The 18,462-nt window shown below is 42.7% G+C and overlaps 1 protein-coding gene across 3 annotated transcripts in view; it reads right to left on the bottom strand.

The window, feature by feature from the left end:
- The window catches only part of si:ch211-285f17.1 (sickle tail protein homolog), a 113,903-nt gene that overhangs the window by 71,340 nt on the left and 24,101 nt on the right, over positions 1-18,462 (bottom strand). Inside the window, exon 1 of one of the 3 annotated variants that reach the window (XM_049564591.1) lies at positions 12,039-12,192. The exons of the other annotated variants lie outside the window; for them this stretch is intronic. The gene's annotated coding sequence lies outside the window, so the exon portion shown is untranslated. Of the gene's footprint in view, positions 1-12,038; positions 12,193-18,462 lie in introns of those variants that run through there. 3 annotated transcript variants of the gene reach the window in all.

The raw sequence follows: 18,462 nt of genomic DNA, 5'->3' as shown, positions 1-18,462 counted from the left end.
GGAAATCGGAGAGCTGCCACTCAGTAGAAGTGCTGTCATCAAGTGTGAAGTATGCAGCTGCTCCATAGAAACTGTACTGGCTATTAGTCCACAGAGAATGAACTGGTTGTTTCGGGGAAAAAAGCATGAAGCAGAGATTCCCCTGGTGACATGGATACATTTTTGGTTCTGAGTTTACAACAACACAATAACAAAATGAAGCCCGATACAGTGGGAAAATATATTTTCACTTGCCACTTAGAGAAAACTAATGTCAGAATGAAGACAATACTGTGCATCCAAGAAGTCTGTGGCTGGTAAAGCAACTTTCCTTTTATTATTCAATAGTACTACTAACATTCATGAAAATACTTATTTGCAAAGTATTTTTTTGAATGAAGATAGTAGGCAGTTTGAGGATTCACTTTAGCCTTTAAGTTGTTGTTTTATGTGAGATGACGATAAGTAATGTGAAAGAAGACTTTGCTGCAAGATTTTATGACTTGCAGCTTTACTGTTCTGTCCCAGTCTCACGGCTCTCATCAATCCCATTTCTAGCAGCATCAGGAAGATATTTTAGGGAGGAAATTCAGCTAAACCTATAGTTCACCAGTTTCCCAGCATGGGAGGGTAGACAGGCAAAGATAGCAGCTGGCAGATGGACAGATTTTCCCCCTAGAGGCAGTGTAGACCAAAACAGAGGTAAAGGCAGAGGTAGGAGTAAGTCTACAGCAAGTCTCAACTCTTAACCTTTACCTTTCAGGCAAGTTACCATGGTGAGAAGAAATTGAGTCAAGTCTCTGCTATAAATCGAGCACATTTGATCAGCTAATAAGCAAATAAACCAGCTTAAATGACACATTCACATACCTTTCTTTTTGGGTCTTGTAGTGACTGATTAAGTTGGATGTTGTAGTTGTCATGTCACTGATTTTTGAGCTGCAGACTTTGCATAATGCCGCTCCCTTTTCACTGTCGTTAATGACAACATAATCCTCCAATCAAACTCTTTTGCTTGGACGGGCCACCCTTCATGATAGCAGCCTCGTGCATGGGCTCTGATGGTCTGCCACATCCTAGCAGATCGCCAAGTTTGTCTACATTGCACTAGAAATGATTCGATCACGTTTCAAAACAAAACTCAACATTTCGATAACTAGAAAAAGGCTAATATTTACTTGGAAAAATCAGTTCCTTTCAAGTCATCTGTCTGATGTCTAAGTCAAGTCTCAAGACATAAGAAGTCAAATTTTTTTATCAGTGTTAGTCAAGCAAGTCTCAAGCCTCAAATTTGCGACTTGAGTCTGACTCGTCAAGTCATGTGACTTAAGTCTCACACCTTTGGCTAAAGGAGACTGAATATTGGACTAAGGGCGCTGTCACACCTGCCCTGTTAGATTCGTTTCAGTCAAACTCAAGTTGGCTTGCCCCGTAAGTGCAATTCATTTGGGCAGGTATGAACAAAGCAATCACACTCAGGTGCGCATCAAAACAACCGGACTGAGACCTTCTTGAAGAGGTGGTCTTGGTCTGGTTACAAAAGAAGTGTGGTGCGGTCCGTTTGTGGTGAGAACATGTTGCGACCTCGATCCGAACCAACTGCAGTCACATGACACATTGTTTGGGTTAAACATGAGCATGTTACAGTCCTGGAGGATTATTAATGTGCACCTCCTCCTGTACTGCCTTAATATGCACATTCAGCACATCCAATGCATCAAAACATTGTTTTCTAGTTGGAGCCGCACCTCGTTTTCAAACTGTATGGTTTGACTAAAATGAACAATGACAGCAATATAGTCCACGATGAGCAGCGCTAAAATCAACCTGCGTAGTTGTCCCTCCATTGTGACATTAGAAAGTGTCACATTTATCTTGCAAGTGTACTCTTCTTCAACATTTTGTTTACTTCCTGGATTTTTCCTGCATGGAAATTCTGACCAATCAAGAGCAGCTTTCTTGGATCATTTTATCTGGTCTTCTTGTAAATGCTGCCCTGAGAACACAAACCAACTCTAGGCAATTATGCAACTTCGTAACAAAATTAGTTCCTGATTTGGACCAAAGCAAGACAACTCTAGGTCTGAAAGCACCCTGACAAAAAAGGCAACAGTTTGCTGAAACTTTCACTACATCAACTTTAGAAAGTGATGCCAATGTTGTGTTTTCAGCCTTTTGTGCTGCCTTCAAGTGGCCAACTAGATTTTGATGTGCATTAGTCATAACTTTTCATATCATACTCTACACAAGAATTAAAACAATGTTAAAATAACCCACAGATTACAGATAAAAACAGTCCTTAGTTACAGCCATGCTCTCCATTGTTGCACATAATGCTTTGCCGCACATCTGCAAAGAAACTCTTTAGAGTTCTGTCACGATTATTGGTCGACTCTAATTGGGGCCCGCTGATACTAAGTCAGACATGCATTATGGATGCACTCCCAGTAAATTCAGATTGAGATAGTGACTGTAATTAAGTCATTCTCCAGCTCCACAGAGAGTCCTCCATCAAACTGTCTGAGCTTGACTGAGAGACCAAATGGGATGTGTCTGAGTCTAATAATAAAAGGCCTCCTCAACCATAGCTGGGATCTGTCTGCCTGAGCAGATACTGAGGAGCTTTCGGCTAAATTCGCAGGAAGCCTTAACAGAGGATAATATGAACTGATCTCTTCATATGTGAACAAACCACGTAAAGCACATTCCTCCTTTTGAATGGCTTGTTGGATGATTGGCAGTTCACTGGTCAGACAGGCACGTGCACACACATGCAGACGACCGACATAGTACCCCATCCCTTCCTTCGGCTTCATACATAGTGAGATGGTTATTTTGCGATGCCTCTGCGGCTAACCACCGTCATCCACCACCTAATGGCTTTAGCATGTGCCTGGCAGCCCATTGGCTCCTGCGGTCTCAGGTCTCAGAGAGCTGAAATGAAGCGGGGCATTGTTGTGTTGCTGCCGGGGAGGATACACACTCTTGTGAAAGGAAAACCTGACGGGAAGGAAACCTCGAAACAAAGTGCAAAGAAAAGGTGACAAAAGGCACAGGGGACGGAACTGTGCGTTGGTGTGTGGGTCAGTGTGTGTATTAAGGGTCTGTTTCCCCTCTTCCTGCCATTATAAAAACTAATGGAAATGTTCAGAACTTCGTGGAATGTTCTGTGGCCTTGAATTTTAAGGTAGACGCAGAGTGGGATCTTGGGGGAATGGAAACTCTAAGCAAACCAATTACCAGCCATAGTTTCCCCCATTTATGGGAAATGTAATGATAGACTGGTAAACCCTCTGACTGCCACATAATATAGATAATATCTGTAAAGACGAGCTTTAAAATATAATGTTGTGAAAGAGCTTCTAAGATAAAAATTCAGATGAGAACTGCGTCAAAACTGGGCAGGCTAAAATGGAAAAAAAAATATTAGAAAGAACTATTATGATTTTCAGCTATAAAGACTGCTAAAATATTTTCACACTAGGGACATATTAAACTTTTATTAACACTGGCAATACTAATGAAACCCATTCAAGGTCTTGAGGTGAAGACGAAAGGTAAAAGACTTACTACAACATTGAAAATGTGTAACTTTCATTACACTGAGGGTAGCCTGGGGTGGAATAGCTCAGTGGCACAAGAGTGCCGTCTGGAGCAGAAGACAAAGGTAAATAAAGCTTATTAATGATAATAATGATAATAATAATAATAATAATAATAATAATAATAATAATAATAATAATACTCACATGATTGAATATTGTACCTGGCAATATTCTTAATTTTTGCTTTTGTCAACAAATCCAACGAAAAGACCAAAACCAATGAAACAATAAACAACAAAGTGACCTTATCAACAAGTATTGCCTGTTGAGCCAAAATCTAGCTTATTCCTCAGTGCAACAGACCAGTGGTTTCCGACCTTTTCTTAGGGCACATTCACACCAGGATAGTCCGGGGGACTCGGTTCAATTGGGTGAGGAATGCCGAAAAGTTTCACACCTTCATTTGGTTTGGTTCACTTTGACACTGCACTTTTTAAAGCGGACCAAACTGCCTGGACAATGTCACGCAGTTACAACAGCTGCTCGTTTGGAGGCGGTATTGCCCGAAACGACCACTGACCAGGAAGAAAAAAAGTATGAGGAAGAAGAAAACCCGGCTCATTGATTGGCCAGGACCGAAAACATAAATCCATTGCGGGTAGCCACAAGCAACTGCGATATATAGTCCTCTGACCATATATCATTGAGTGCCTGCACCTCTTCACTACTCCACGTCTGCCCACGAGACATTTTCCAACTTTTTCTTTTTTTACCCCTGCTTCTCCCAGTTTGCGCTGCTGGCTTTGTCTTTTTGTCTACCCAAAATGTACTGTGCTTTTCCTCTCTTTGGTTCACTTCCTGTCTTTGGTTCACTGGATAGTCCATTTGCATTTCCCACTGTCAGCGAACCGGAGCAGGGTTCACTTGCAAGTGAACAGAGACCCCCAGTTTTCAAGCGGACCAGGAATCCCTTGTTTGGTCCGTACCAGAGTTTGAATGAGAGATCACACCCCTCCAAACGAACCAAACTATCCGTGGAAGTGGACCACGGCTCATTTAAAGCAGACCAAATAGCACCAGTGTGAATGTGTCCTTAGAGTAGCCTGATGCACCAAGCTGTCGATCGGCCATCAGGTCAGTGTTGGGCTGTCGGTAAACGTCTGCCACCCTAGTTTTTGCGCTGTGTCCCATACCATTGGCAGAAGTTGACACTTATCAGCATTTTTTTTTGCTGATTCAGCAAGTTGAATCAGCATCGGAGATAGCACAATGGCAGTTCCAGTCAGATCAGATCAAACTTGTTATATTAGGTAGAATTTTTTTAGGTATTGAGCTCTTTAGCAGAAACGATTTGTAACTGTTTGTGTTACTGTTTGCTAGTGCACAGTAAATATAATGTGTTCTTCTAAGATGGAGTTGTGTTTGTTGTTAGCATGCTAACTGGCTAACTAGCATCTTTAATTCATCTTGTTGGTCTTCTTGTTTCTCTTTTGAATGACAAATACAGACTACTGCCACCTGCTGGTATGGGGAGTTATTTCTTCTTATGCAGGCGCAGAATGTGTATGGTAGTCAGCTGGTTGGCTGCTGTCTTTGCGATGTGTTCAGTGCAACTTTTTGGCCCAGACAGAGTCAATGTGAGGTGACAGAACAGTCGGCCTTTATTGCCACCATTTCTTTAATGCCACCAATACCCCCACACCCTGACAGATGAACTCCATTGGGCCTACCCCATCATCAACACCACCCATCAGGTTCCAAATGTGCTCATTTGAATTTATAATTACAGAACTACTATTTCAACACTTTTGCCATTACTTTTAGCTAACTATTTTAACTGCATATTCATTCAGCCTACTTTTAGTGAACTTTTTATACTATTTATCAATTACTTTAAGCAAGCTAACTATTTGAACTGTATAGTCATTATTTTTTAACTACGTTTGAAGCATTTACGTTACTTTCAGTAAACTATTTCAACTTCTCTGCTCGATTGCTAACGATTAATTACATACTCTCAACAGACTGTGTTCAAGTTACAGCTGACTCAATATATATATATTTTAAAAAAAAATCTTATTATCAAATTGTTATCTACAATATTTCCATGTACCACCTGGTACTGTAACTGTACCCTAAGTTCCCCAGGTTAGGAATCACTGTCACTGACCTCCATTGTTATACACCAACTGTCTGAGAGCCCATTACCTGAGGCTGAATGTCACACACATGTTCCTTTATTACGATGAACATGGGAACTATTCTGAGTTGATCCTAGACACACTATCCTAGTGCTGTAGAAAGTAGCAAGCACATTGAATCTGTAACTGAAAATAGTCCTCCACAGATACACTATTTACTCCTGTTTGAGAAATAAGAAACTAGTATTGCAGCCACCAAATGCTGCTTCTATCATATGCAACAGAAATATTTTATCAACTGCAGCACGGATTTGAAGTTAAGAGGTGTCGGACTTGTATAATCCTACTTCTACTTAAGTTAAGTCCTCAGAGTAAACAAACTCGATTCTGTGCCTTCACATATCCACACGCGGTGCAAAAATAGCAACTCCTGTATATCTGTCACTACATTTAGCCTGTAATGGTTTTATTTGATACTCTTCTGGGCCTCTTTCCAGTATTTACATGGTCCAGTCTATTTATCAGTCAGAGCAGGAAGGACTTCTCCAAACAGATCAAAACAGACCACGCAGAAGTAGACGACAGTTTCCTCAAAAACTTCCAGCTCAGGTAGCTGCCGCTGTTCCTAGAATAGCCCGGCTTAACAAAAACATCCTGTGTGTCACAGGCTTTACAGAATATTTTCAGGAATAGGACTTTTATAATCTCAACTGTGGCTAAACGAGAGTGTATTAAGCTTGTCAGGCAGAGGGGTAATTATGAAATTATGCCACGATAATGATTCATTAGCGAGCGGTCATTTTGGTCGATAGAGAACGTTAAAAAACTAACATCTAAGGAAAAAGGGCGAGACACTGCAGGTTGTTAAATGGGCTCAGGACACAAGTCTCATCCATATTTATTGGGATTAAGCAGCTTTAATACTCAAATTCAGACTTTTCTTAATTAACAACCCTTTATGCGGACAGAAAACCCTCGAGTGCTTTGTATGCTTTCAAAGAACGACAATGACATATGCAAATACGGTTTTACAGGCCTGACACAAAAGGGCATTTAAAGATTTGTAGAGACAAATTATAATTACAGGTGCACTTATACATCTTCCCTCTAATATCAACCGGGCCTCATTAGATTTGCCACTCCACTCTCATTTAAGATCGATTTGCTTGGAGACGGTTGGAGACAGATGGACAAAAACATACAACTCGTGTTCACGCTGACACAAAGCACGTCTGTCACTGGACAATAACTGCCCTGGTATGTTCCTGTGTTTTGGGGGAGGCACCACGTCAAACCACATGCCTAAAGGAGTGGATGGATGGAAAAGGTGGGGGGATGTTTACACTGGGAGAAAAGAGATGGGGGTGTGTTAATAACGACTGAAGAGTGTCAGAGTCGACAGAGTCGGCTTGAGCCTCTCCCGCCTCTGTCTGAGCCTGTGGGTGGGGGAACATTTGTCTTACCCCCTTCTCATCACTGCCAGAGAGAGAAGAGATGGTCAAACAAATGACTTCACTGAATAGGTGGAGTCAATGAAGTATGTGAAACTTATGAGCTCCAAGAGGGAGTAAAGAGTGAGGTAAGCATGAAATAGTGTTTGTCATCTAAGTAGGTCATTTTTAGAAGAATGAAGACTTATTTCCTGAATGAAAAAAAAAAGTTTAACAGCTGTCTCAATGTGATGACTCCACCCATTTACGGTTCACTTAAAGTGACTTTTCCTAATATGCGCTCTGCAGCAGGGCCTACAAAAAAAAATCTAATTTCATGTCTTGGCAAATTTTCCATTAGCTCCACCAGCATCCGACGTCACGACAGGAAGCATGATTTTCCTCTGTGGATTATCCTTGTCACAGCAAAGCCTACAGCATGGACTGCAGTGAATGCTGAGATCTAACATAAGCCTCTACCATTTCCCAACAGTACAACAATAAAAGACAACATCGCTGAAACACATTTGCAATATCACTGCTTCGTCTACTTGTTATTTGGAACTCTGCAGGAGAGATACTTTTTGCATCCCAAGATATTTAGCTGGAGCAAAAATTGTTGTTCTCTGCTTTAGATTTCCACCATTCGTTGAAACAATCATCCAGTTCCATGCAGGCCAGTTATGAATATCAAATAAAAAGAGCATGGGAAAAAGGCAAAACTGAAAAGAGTGACGGTAATGAATCATTATTAGCTGAACTACAAATCGCAGCCTTATTAAATCACTTTCTGCTGGTCTGTCACATTTCTCTGTACAAGTCATTAAAATATTGACATTAGCGGCAGACTGAAAGTCATTTCACTTGCATCCAAGAGGAACACAAAGAGTCTATGTGGATAATAGAAACGGCTTATCTTCTGCTCCTTTAAAGGGTGGCGAGATAAGTTGTTATATACTGTACTTTCTTACCATCATCGCAGGAATAAAAGACTTTCAAAGAGCGCCTTCAACTGTTCCACCAAAAATTATTTAGCTCAAAATGAGGTCAATTTACAACGAGTAGGAGTCAATTAATGTGATAGAGATTCTGTCTGATTATACCTTGCAATCATCTCCACCTCTATTAGACTCAAGTTGTTTTGGCCATGAGGACAGCTTCTAGTCTAAGCCGCTGAAATGATAGAAAATCTTCCTAGAGGACGAGATCAGTTTTTCTCGGCTAATTGAGAACATAATTCACCTCAGGAAAAATCTTAAAAGCTTACTTCACAAAACTGTTGGAACGATACCGGCAGTGGACACTTACTTTCCCAGAATGCTGTAAGGTGACCCTGTGAGGGACGTCAGCATTTAAATAAACCTTAAAACAACAAAGAGGTAATAATGATTAACTTGGTTAGGACTGAAGAAATCAGCAGTGGTTTCATTTAAAGGGTTGGCTCCAAGCAGCAACATCTGTGAACTTCGAGTGCCAAAAACTACAGTTCGGTGAATGGCCACTAGAGGCTGGCTCTGGAAGTGAGTCAATCTCCATAGAGCCTCATGTTAAAATGCCCAACTTTACAGCAGAAATAAACATGTTTACAGTCTGGTAAAAAAAAGAAAAAATTGGTCTCAATGGCATATTTTATCAAGGCTAAAAGTTACATAAACTTAGGGCGGGGCTGCGAGGCGTCACTTAAGTCTGTGAGTCAAATCCACCCCTAACTGTACATTCAAGCCAGAAGCTTCCAAAGAGGCAAAGTCGCAGACGCACAAGAGGCACGACTGTCAAAAATATTTGTGGCAGCTTTGGTCGCTCTAGTCGCTCATCACATGAATCATCACATCAATCACTACTGGCTTGAAAGCAGCGTAGTTACTGCTTGCTTTTGTCCAGTCGAAAAGCTCATGGTTGTTTTGATAAAATGCTTTGCTTTGCAGTATGTCATCCTATTCAAACCAAGCAAGGAAGACTTGCATGCTATGTCACAACATTAGGACACAGTCCCAAGCCTCATCCTTTTTATTTTGGTCTCTGTAACCAAACAGTGACACATTATAAAGAACTGAGTGGGTGTGAACGCAAGTAGTCAACTTCCTGATATCCATTGTCGGAAGTGTGCTGTAGGAACCAAGGTTACATGGCTTGTTCTCTGGGACCCACTTCATTGAAGCACGTCAGCATTCCGATAAGTTGTCACTGAACCACCCAGCGGCACACAAAGCCAAAAGTTCAACTTCCTGGGAATAAAACTACCCAGATCTTCCACATTGTGGAGCCCACAGAGGAAGCGCACTAGAGCAAGTGCTGGCCAAGCCTTCCAGTACAGCGCTCCGCTACCTTGAATGGGATCAATCGTGTAGCTCTTGAGCTTGAAGGTTTATTTTGACCTTGACAAAAGTTAAACAAAAAATCCTTAGCTCAAGTTCCACTTAGTGGAAATTTTCAAGACCTTTTAGCTGTCATCACTGGAATGACATTTAGAAAACCTCTTTCTGGACTCAGTGGTCCTATTGCTCTCAAAAATCCACACATTTGACTGGAGTTTTCATTGGAGTACTTTTTTCAAACAATCAGAAAAAAGTGGCTTTTTTTGTGTTATTTGGGCAAACTGAACCTTTAATGTTGTTTTAAGTTAAAAGCAAACTATACATTAACAGCATATTCTTTCTTTTTCTGTGTCCGCTCATGTCGTCTTCGTCTATTTTCTACAATCACAAACAAGTGTACTTTGAGGAGCTTAATTCAGTGGGAATGGTTTATCATATCCATAACTCAACCACCAATAGGAGCTGAAATGAAAGCTCTGTAATGAGGTTTGATCAAACCCTGAAGCTCAATGAGACGTGGCACGAGTTGGCTTGGGGCCCAATGAGGGATGACAGCGCCGACAGCTCGCAGCAGAAACACCTGGTCAGGCCTCCCCCTCCTCCCCTGGCCTCGACGCTGCTCGGCCACATGCCACTGGCCCAGGTGTGTTTCCACCGAGCTCAATGTCCCGTGGCAGCCATCAAACTCCACAGCCCCAGATTTGCATCAGCTAATACATATGGCCCAGGTTAGTGCTTGATCTCCTGCTCAGATCCAGACATGATCCGTTATGTCTGGATAGTGACGCAAGAGAGCAGTCCAGCAAGGTAATCAAGTGGTCAGGAGGTAACCTTAGTGTCTCGTAACGATATCAGACAAATGGACGCACATGGTGAGGAGCTACTGTGTGCCTTTGCTTGTAAAAACACTGCCAAGCTTACTGCACCTCATATGCTAGCATTTAGACAAATAGCTTGGCTGAATTAAACTGGCAGCCAGAGCACTGCCTTAGAGTTAATAACAGTTTCCTCTGGTCTTGTGAGAAATTGACAACTTGCTACATCAGCAAAGCACAGAGAAAACCTGTGAGAGACAGTCTAACACTGTCAGAGTGCCGAAACGAGTGATGAAGGATGAGGTCCGGGGGCCGTGGAAGGGGTGCAAGGGTGCAAGCTCATTTGTCTTTTTGACGAGGCACTCCTCTCCAAACCTGTTTACCTTCCCTCCCAGCGGGGGAGCTGGAGTTGATATACTCATTGCTGAAAGAGACACAACAAATCACACCCATCGCTGAACACCTGACTAGTAAAAGTAGCGCTAGGGAAACTTTAATTCTTCCAAAATTACAAACAAAACAGCACCAAAGCCAAAAACAAAGGCTAATAGGTGGGCTGCCTAAGGGTGCTACTTTGCAACTGGAAAAAAAAGAACAAATTTAACAAGGAAATCTGTTTTTTAACAAGTTTTTCTGGTAAGATGTTGCAATGGTGATAAAAAAGGACTTTTTAAAGCAAGTTTGACATTAAGTGAGGTTCATACCAAACAAGTACATGTGAATGGCTGTGAAATTAACTTTGATTTTTCCATTTGCTTGTGCTTGGGACAGGCCAGTCTTTTCCAGATGTAAATCTACTCAACAGCGGAAAAGTTAAAGCAATTCCAGCGGTATTGGAGAGCTCCAGACAGGAAAAATAGCCTTGTTAAGACAATAAAATGCTTAAAATGCTATTTTATTAGCAGCGTGGCGACAAAGTAGAAAAATAGTAGTCACTGGTAGACACAGCTCTCATATAAAAAGAGATCAGTATATACAACTGTTTACTGCTCTGCCTATGATGTGAGGAGCACACAGCGTCTTTGAAGCTGCAAATTGACATTGATGTTCACTTGGAGAGGAGGAATGCAGCATCTCTCCACTGGGGAAATTTAACAATCCATTTGATCCAGAGAGCAAACAGCACCATACATGGCCAAATCTACAGTAAATCTGAGCTGCAATCAGCTACTTTCATCTCTAAATGTCACCACTCTGTGATCTAGAAAAGGGAGATTGTGAGGCGGTGAAAACAGATTAAGAGAAGTTCTTTGGAGTGCTTGAATCTGAGATGATTCATGAAGCAGAAAGCCTGTGCAGAGGACTGTGTTTTGTGAGAGTGACCGTGATGTTTTCAAGTTCAGCCTCTCATGGTCTGACCCTCACCACTCGTCTCCCCCATTAGCTTAATTAGACACAGCCACACACACATTAGATGGTCCCCCCTTTTTTTTTTTTTTTTTTTTTTTGCTTCACGCACTGAATGGCTGGCTGCAGTTCAAGGCACCACAAAAACAGCTATGCAAAACAAGCAGCTTTCAGAGGCAGGGGAAACCATCAGCAAACTGCACACACATTAAGAACACTAGGCTAAGTGGCATTCAAAAGCCATCTGGAATTTAAAAATGACATTGCGTGCATTAATAACAACCAGTCTCCTCTCATGGCATGCAAAGATATTTGCCTTAGAGTACAGTTTTAACCCACAGAGGGAAGAGGCAGAGAAGAAAATGGGTGTTGTTAGTGCTGCCATGTATATGACTGAGCATCTGTGTGTTTTTAAGTCCACATCTGGGTGTGAGAGAGTGATCTGTTATGAGATGCAGCTACTCACCTTTCCTGTCTGGCTCTCTGCAGTTCAGTACGTCCTGACAGAAAAAAAGTCTTGGACACAACCAGAGTGACACAAACTAACCAACACACCGTCGCAGTCCCAAACTTTTTGCTCTCTCCCGGCAGATCTGCACACTTCCCCTGCTCCCCCTCCCTCCCTCTCTCCCTCTCTTACTTCAGCACTTCCTGGGCTGCTGTTTATGCTCCAATCAGGCCATCCAAGAAACCACCGCTGCCCCTCTGCCCCCTCCTCTCCGTCAGCCAACAGCCATTGTTTAGCAGGGGCTTGTCACATGTAGACGTCTGTGTGTGTGTTCCCTCTTAACCAAGACGGAACCTCTTGCCACTGCCCGGAGTCTGGCTCTCCTCAATCAGGAGAAGAGTGAAGACGGAGCAAACTACGAGCTGAAGACGGAGGATGGGAGCAGAGCTGGTAGTCTGAACATGGAGGGAGCTTCCTGCTTGAATGTCTTCACTGAGAGAGATACACTTTTTCAGGAGTGGGGAAAAGGGGGGTTAGGAGCGTTGAGTAAGGGTTGGGGGTGTGTCTGGAACTTTCTCTCCAAATCCAACAGCTTGTTGATACAAACCGCAACGAGGCTCAGCCCATCGTAGCCCCCAGAGAGCCCCAGAGCTCTGTCTCCAAAACAAGGCGCTTTTCCCATAGTCTGCCAAAAGTTTTCACCACGATACCTCAACCCCTTCTCCCAGAGCCCCAGCCTCTAATTCTCTGTTTCACTAAAGCCAGGCAAACACAGCCAGGCCTGCTCTTTCCAAGCTTTTGGGTGAAATAAAAAAGGGTGGAGGTGCAATGTGGGGGGTGCAGAGTTGTAAGGTGAAAGGTGACATGTGGGAGAAGACAGGTTGACAACAGCACACTGAGCTTTTGTTGGTGTTGTGAACAGTTCCGTCATTGCATGATGACAACACCTTGTGGGTTGTGGAAGAGTTTAGACAAAGCTGAAGGCATTCAGGTTGTATAACTTGGAACAAATGTTTTACTTTTAAGATAAAGCTTGAGGAAGCAAAATATGTTCAAAATTGAAGTGATATGGATTACAGTGCTAACACAGACAGTTAGAAGATAATCTTAAAGGTCCAGTGTTCATTATCCTAGAATGAGCTGTTTATATCTACATACAAAGTGGGCCCTCTCCCACAGAGTCTGCCATGTTGTTCTACAGTAGCCAGGAATGGACAAAGTAAACACTGACTCCGTAGGGCAATTCGCATTTTCGTGTCAGCCACCATTTCACCTACACACTTAGCAAGTTTCAGTTGGTTGCAATCTGCAACCTCACTGCAAGATGCCATTAAACCGAGCGTGGTAGACTTTAGAGGATAATTCGTCTGACTTGGGCCTTTTTTTTTATTGTTTTTTAACGGTAACATGGTACTCACCAATGTTATAAGTGAGATCTGGGAACACGTTGGCATTGCAACGATGGAGTGCAACAAGATTTATTTACAAAAATACTCAGAAAATCAGACTTAACATGCCAACAGTTTAGTGAGATCATCTGATCCACTGAATTTGGTGGTAAAATTAAAAGTAAGAGCACCCCAAAATATTGGCAATAATCCCTGAACGCACAAAAAAACTTCTGAACCGAAAAAAAAATCACTGTTTACCTTTGTTTTCTCTCTGGAAATGTGTTAAAGGGGTACTCCAGTGATTTAGTACAGCACTTTCATAAAGTTGGGGGACTAAAAAAGTGTCATTAAAGAAGAAAAGAAGACCAAAGAGGAAAAAAAAAGATACCCTGACTTTTAGTACCTGGCATCTTAGTATAAATCCATCTCCTGGATCCGTCATTTCCCATAATGCAACTTGATAGCAGCTTTCATCAGACCCTTTATGCCAGGTAAACACCCACATCTTAAAATCTCCTCATCTTTATTCTTTCTGTTATAAAATTGCAGTCTCCGAGCCCAATTAGAGATAACCCCGATGACATCATCAGTGTTATTTTTTACTGACTTTGGAGAGCACCCACCAGAGCCACAGAGGAGTTTATACAACTGTTTTCACAGGCTGAGTAGTACTCCTCACATTGAGTAAACTGGACTGGATGTGTAAAATTGGTGGCGTGCCCCTTTAAATCCTGCATAACAGTCTGACTCCTTATATAACTTGCCTCGTCTGACTTCTTTTTAGCGACAATGCTGCGTTCCAAGAGCTCAGCCATCAATTGAGTGAGTACAATGCTTTTATTACAGCTAAAAACCGCGGCCCAAACTATGAAAATAAGACCCAATTTGTAACAAAGTGGAGTTATTTTAACTGGTGCTACTGTGGTGGAATTCAAGCTTCACATGAACAAACCAAACCTTTCTCTTCTGCTCTCTTGTCCACTCTACTCATTTTTTCTCCACTCCAATAACCTGTCTATTCCTCTGCTCTGAATGCAGTTCATTCAGTCAGTCAGTCAAGCCACACAGGCAGATTGGGGTGCCTCCGTGCCAGGTTGGACTCAGGAAACATTCATCTTGTTGTTTAGTCTGGGCACCATGTGTTGGAGCTGGGAGGCCGCTCTCCTCCACAGACCCCTCCTCTTGTGCACACAAGCACAGCAAAGCCCCGCACTAACAGACACGATGTGGACATTCACTTCTGTGGCTCATTGTTCAGGGGCTCAGATGCACAAAACAACCAAACTTCAAAGCAGCAGTTGCTACAAAACAGCACGAACATGAAAAGAGGAAACGCGCACTCCCTCTTTGGCTCAGGTGTGTCAGCGTGGAGGCTTTGTGCAGCAGCATCTATTTCTTATGCTGCTTTAGTCACATAATAAAGAATGAGAAAGAGATGTTGACTCAGAGCAGAAAGTCATTTATGGAGCAGATAACAGGAGGCAGGTGCAGTGAACTGTATGCAGCGCAGTATTTATACAGTTGTGCATACGTGAAACTGTATGTGCATGTGCCCATGGACTCATGATGCCATGTGAAAGTGGAAATGCTTTGACATCACCTGCACGAACAGTATAAACAGGGCCCACTTTGACTAATCCCTTGGTGCTAAATCCTTTCAGTGCTGAAAAGAGACGCAAACAAATGGAGAGGGTGCGACAAAATAAATCAAAACACTTGGGATTTAACAGTGAGGGAGCAGGTGAGGATTACACCCGAAGCCTTTCAGTTTGCAGCCTCAGCCTGTGCCAGTGTGCTACGGAGGAACCGATCCTGCAGTCACTCAGTGAATGAGCCACCTGTGCGCCTTGGAAGACACCGAACTCGACTGCGCTTGTTTAATGTGACTTCAGTAAAAGAGACTGAAATGACACGCAGTTTGCTTTCAGCAACACAAATGCCATCAGGAAAAGAGATTCAGAAGCTTTATGGAATCAAAGACAGCTTTTCAAAACAACAACAAAAAGAAACTTTTAAAAAACTGGGGGGGGGAAAGAAGCGCAAGGCACATTTGCAAAATTCAGTGAAGATGAGTCATAGTGAACAAGAAAAGAACTGGATGAGTTGCGACAACCTCTGTTATCCAACATGACAGCTTGTCATATGGCCACTTTAATCCAGCTGTTGCATTGTTGCTGGATATGCTGAAACAGGATGTAATGCTGACATGTCTGTGGGAATATGCTGCTGAAATTCACATACAGGAAACATCAGGGTTCAGCACTTACACTGTCTGCCTAAAAGACAGGGATGAAAAGTTTTATATTTTATGCAGTTTTACTGTTGTACATGGTGTCATTCAAAGAACAGTTCACCCCAAGATCACAAATAAATGTTTCCTCTTACCTGTAGTGCTAGTTATTAGTCTAAATTGTTTTAGCGTGAGTCTGGAGATATCAGCCATAGAGATGTCTGCCTTCTCTCAAATATACTGGAACTAGACGGCACTAATACAATTGCTAATTCACCTAGCACCACTGAGCTAGCTAACATTATAGCTCAGCCATGGAGGACGGCTGATAGCGAAGATATAACAGTAAAATAAAGCGGAAAACAGGATGCAGGTGAGAAACTGAACTCCAAACCACAGAGATTCTCTGGTCTCCTGCAGACAGAGGTGAGTCGAGTCTCGCAACACACACACTTGTTTGGGGGGGGCAGAAGGGGGGTCATCGGGGGTTAGCTGCGGTTGGCAAGACGTTAGAGTTTAGATCGGGCCCAAATAATCCAGCCCGATCCCACCCGAGCCTGTGCATGTTCTACCCAGCCCGGTCCGTCCCTTTAACTGTAATTATGAGCCTGAGCCCGGTTTAAACCCGACATTTTCTTTTTAAGGATTGGGCCGTTACAAGGTTCCCGTCTTGTTGCTGTCATATACCAGCATCGTGCTGCACTTTGTACACTCGACTCGACTCAAACCTCGGACTTCCCTTGAGACTGGGCCAATTTAAACTCACCTGAGGCTATTTTTTTCTTGACATCCGAAGGCTCCATTTCGCCCGTTAGGCCTATGCGCAACAGGTCAAGTGTGATGAGTGCGAAGGGAGGAACTCACATGTGCGTGGCCAGTGGCGCTGTCAAGGGCCCAGGTGTGATAAGTAGTTGGTTCCATAGCCTAGGTCTATTATGAGGAGCCCGACCCGTCCGAGCCCGAGGATAGTGGTGGGAAATTACGGGTCAGGTTCAGGCTCGGGCAGAGAATCTAAGCTCTACGAGACGTCACCACTATCTGCTTGAGGGCGGGTGGCCTAGCTTTTGGACCTACTCCAGAGAAAGTCCATTTTAGGCACAGCTTGGCGTGGCACAGCACATCTAAACTGACAATAGGAACACAAATCAACGCAGCGTGGCTTTACTCGGCATGGCCAAGAGTGACAATGGAAAAATGGTACTTGAGTAACCAGGTCATTAATTTTGGAGTAAAATGCATAAATTACTCACGGATGCGTTTAAAACTGTTCATACAATTCACTAATATGTGTTGAGTTTGAAGGATTTTATTTGTGATATTGGAAATAGGAGCACAACAAAAAAAACTTCACCAAAAGGTCCACTCATTAGATATTTTCCAGACCTTTCCAACTGCATCTCATCAGTAAATGGCATTTTCTCGGTTGGCTAAGAAGGCATTATAAATAAAACCTTCTGAATACAAATAAAAATAAATAATATATCAAATATATCTTCAACAGTTAAAGGTATATTTGCAGAGTCATTTTCACTTTAGTATCCAGAACCTCAGAGTCAGTGTCTTGCTGACCCACATAAGGTTTTGGTTTGCAGGGCATCTTTTCTACCAAAATGATGCAGAGTGCATGGGAAAAAAACACAGAGGCACCAAAGGCCTTGGCTGCCATCCACCCAGATCCCACTCTAGCCCGTGGACCAAGCTGCCTTTTTCATATATTTAGCCTCAAATCATCCAAAGCCCTGGTGAGCTGCTGCTCTCTATTTTAAAGCCAGTTTCATAATCTTCAACAGGGACACTGGAGAGTTTAGCTGAAGGCCACAATGGAGCCACTGGTCTAATATGATCTCTGAGTCAGCGTCAAACACTCCAAAAGTGCTTGAGGAGTAATCTTACTGAAGTTTTGAGTTATTGACTTTACAGGTTTCAGTCTAAAGATGATGACCATGCTTTTAATATGCAAATAATGGACAACACTGTGTGTAACACCCTGTATTTAACCCATCACAAACACATCTGAGTGTGCAGAGATGCCACAGCTCATGCTCATATCTTGATGTACAGCTGTGTGAATCAACCTGCCATTATGGATTTGTGTGTAGGAGAAGTTGAACAGATATTGATTAAATAAATTAATAACAGCCTGAAGTAATGAGAATGTGAAGTGAGAGGTGTGAGATCAGACCCGGGTTGGAGAAGTGAATGTGGCACTATGAGGCCAGTCTGATTGTCCCATGGCCCACTGCAGCAGTGACAGAAAGGAACAATGAGACATAACTCACCCGGGGAACATAGCACAGAGGGTCAGAGGGGTCACATGACTGTGTTCCTGTCTGTCTGCCTGTCTGACTGTTTGGCTTTCCGTCTCTGGGTGGGCGCACACGCAAATGCCTGAATGCAAGTGGCAGCATCCGTGAAGATGTGGTTAGACAGATTACGTCCTTGAGAGAATGTGAGTGTATCATTCCCACAGAATGACATAAGACTGGTCAGTGCTGATCAGTCTTCCTGTCAGATGATCTCAGAGATGTAAAGCAAAGAACAAGACAGCCAACACTGGGCCAACAAAGGTACCAGAGATAACCAAAGTAGAGGCTGAGAGCCAGTTTCAGAGCCAGCTAGTCTGCAGGCAATCTGAAGATCACAAACCAACTTGTTCCCAGATTTCACTTCTGAATTTCAGACTGAGCAGAAATACCCCAGTTAAGAAATATCTTACTAAAGCAAATCAGAAAAGTGTTTCTCTCACTCAGCAACCACTGCCAGGATGCCTTTGAGTACAGCTGTCAGTTACTACAATAATGAAATTATAGACGGAACAAAG

This window comes from Epinephelus fuscoguttatus, linkage group LG21 (assembly GCF_011397635.1).
Source record: "Epinephelus fuscoguttatus linkage group LG21, E.fuscoguttatus.final_Chr_v1".
NCBI classification, from domain to species: domain Eukaryota; kingdom Metazoa; phylum Chordata; class Actinopteri; order Perciformes; family Serranidae; genus Epinephelus; species Epinephelus fuscoguttatus.
Note: the sequence above shows the minus strand (reverse complement) of the source record. Positions and strands in the feature narration are given on the sequence as shown.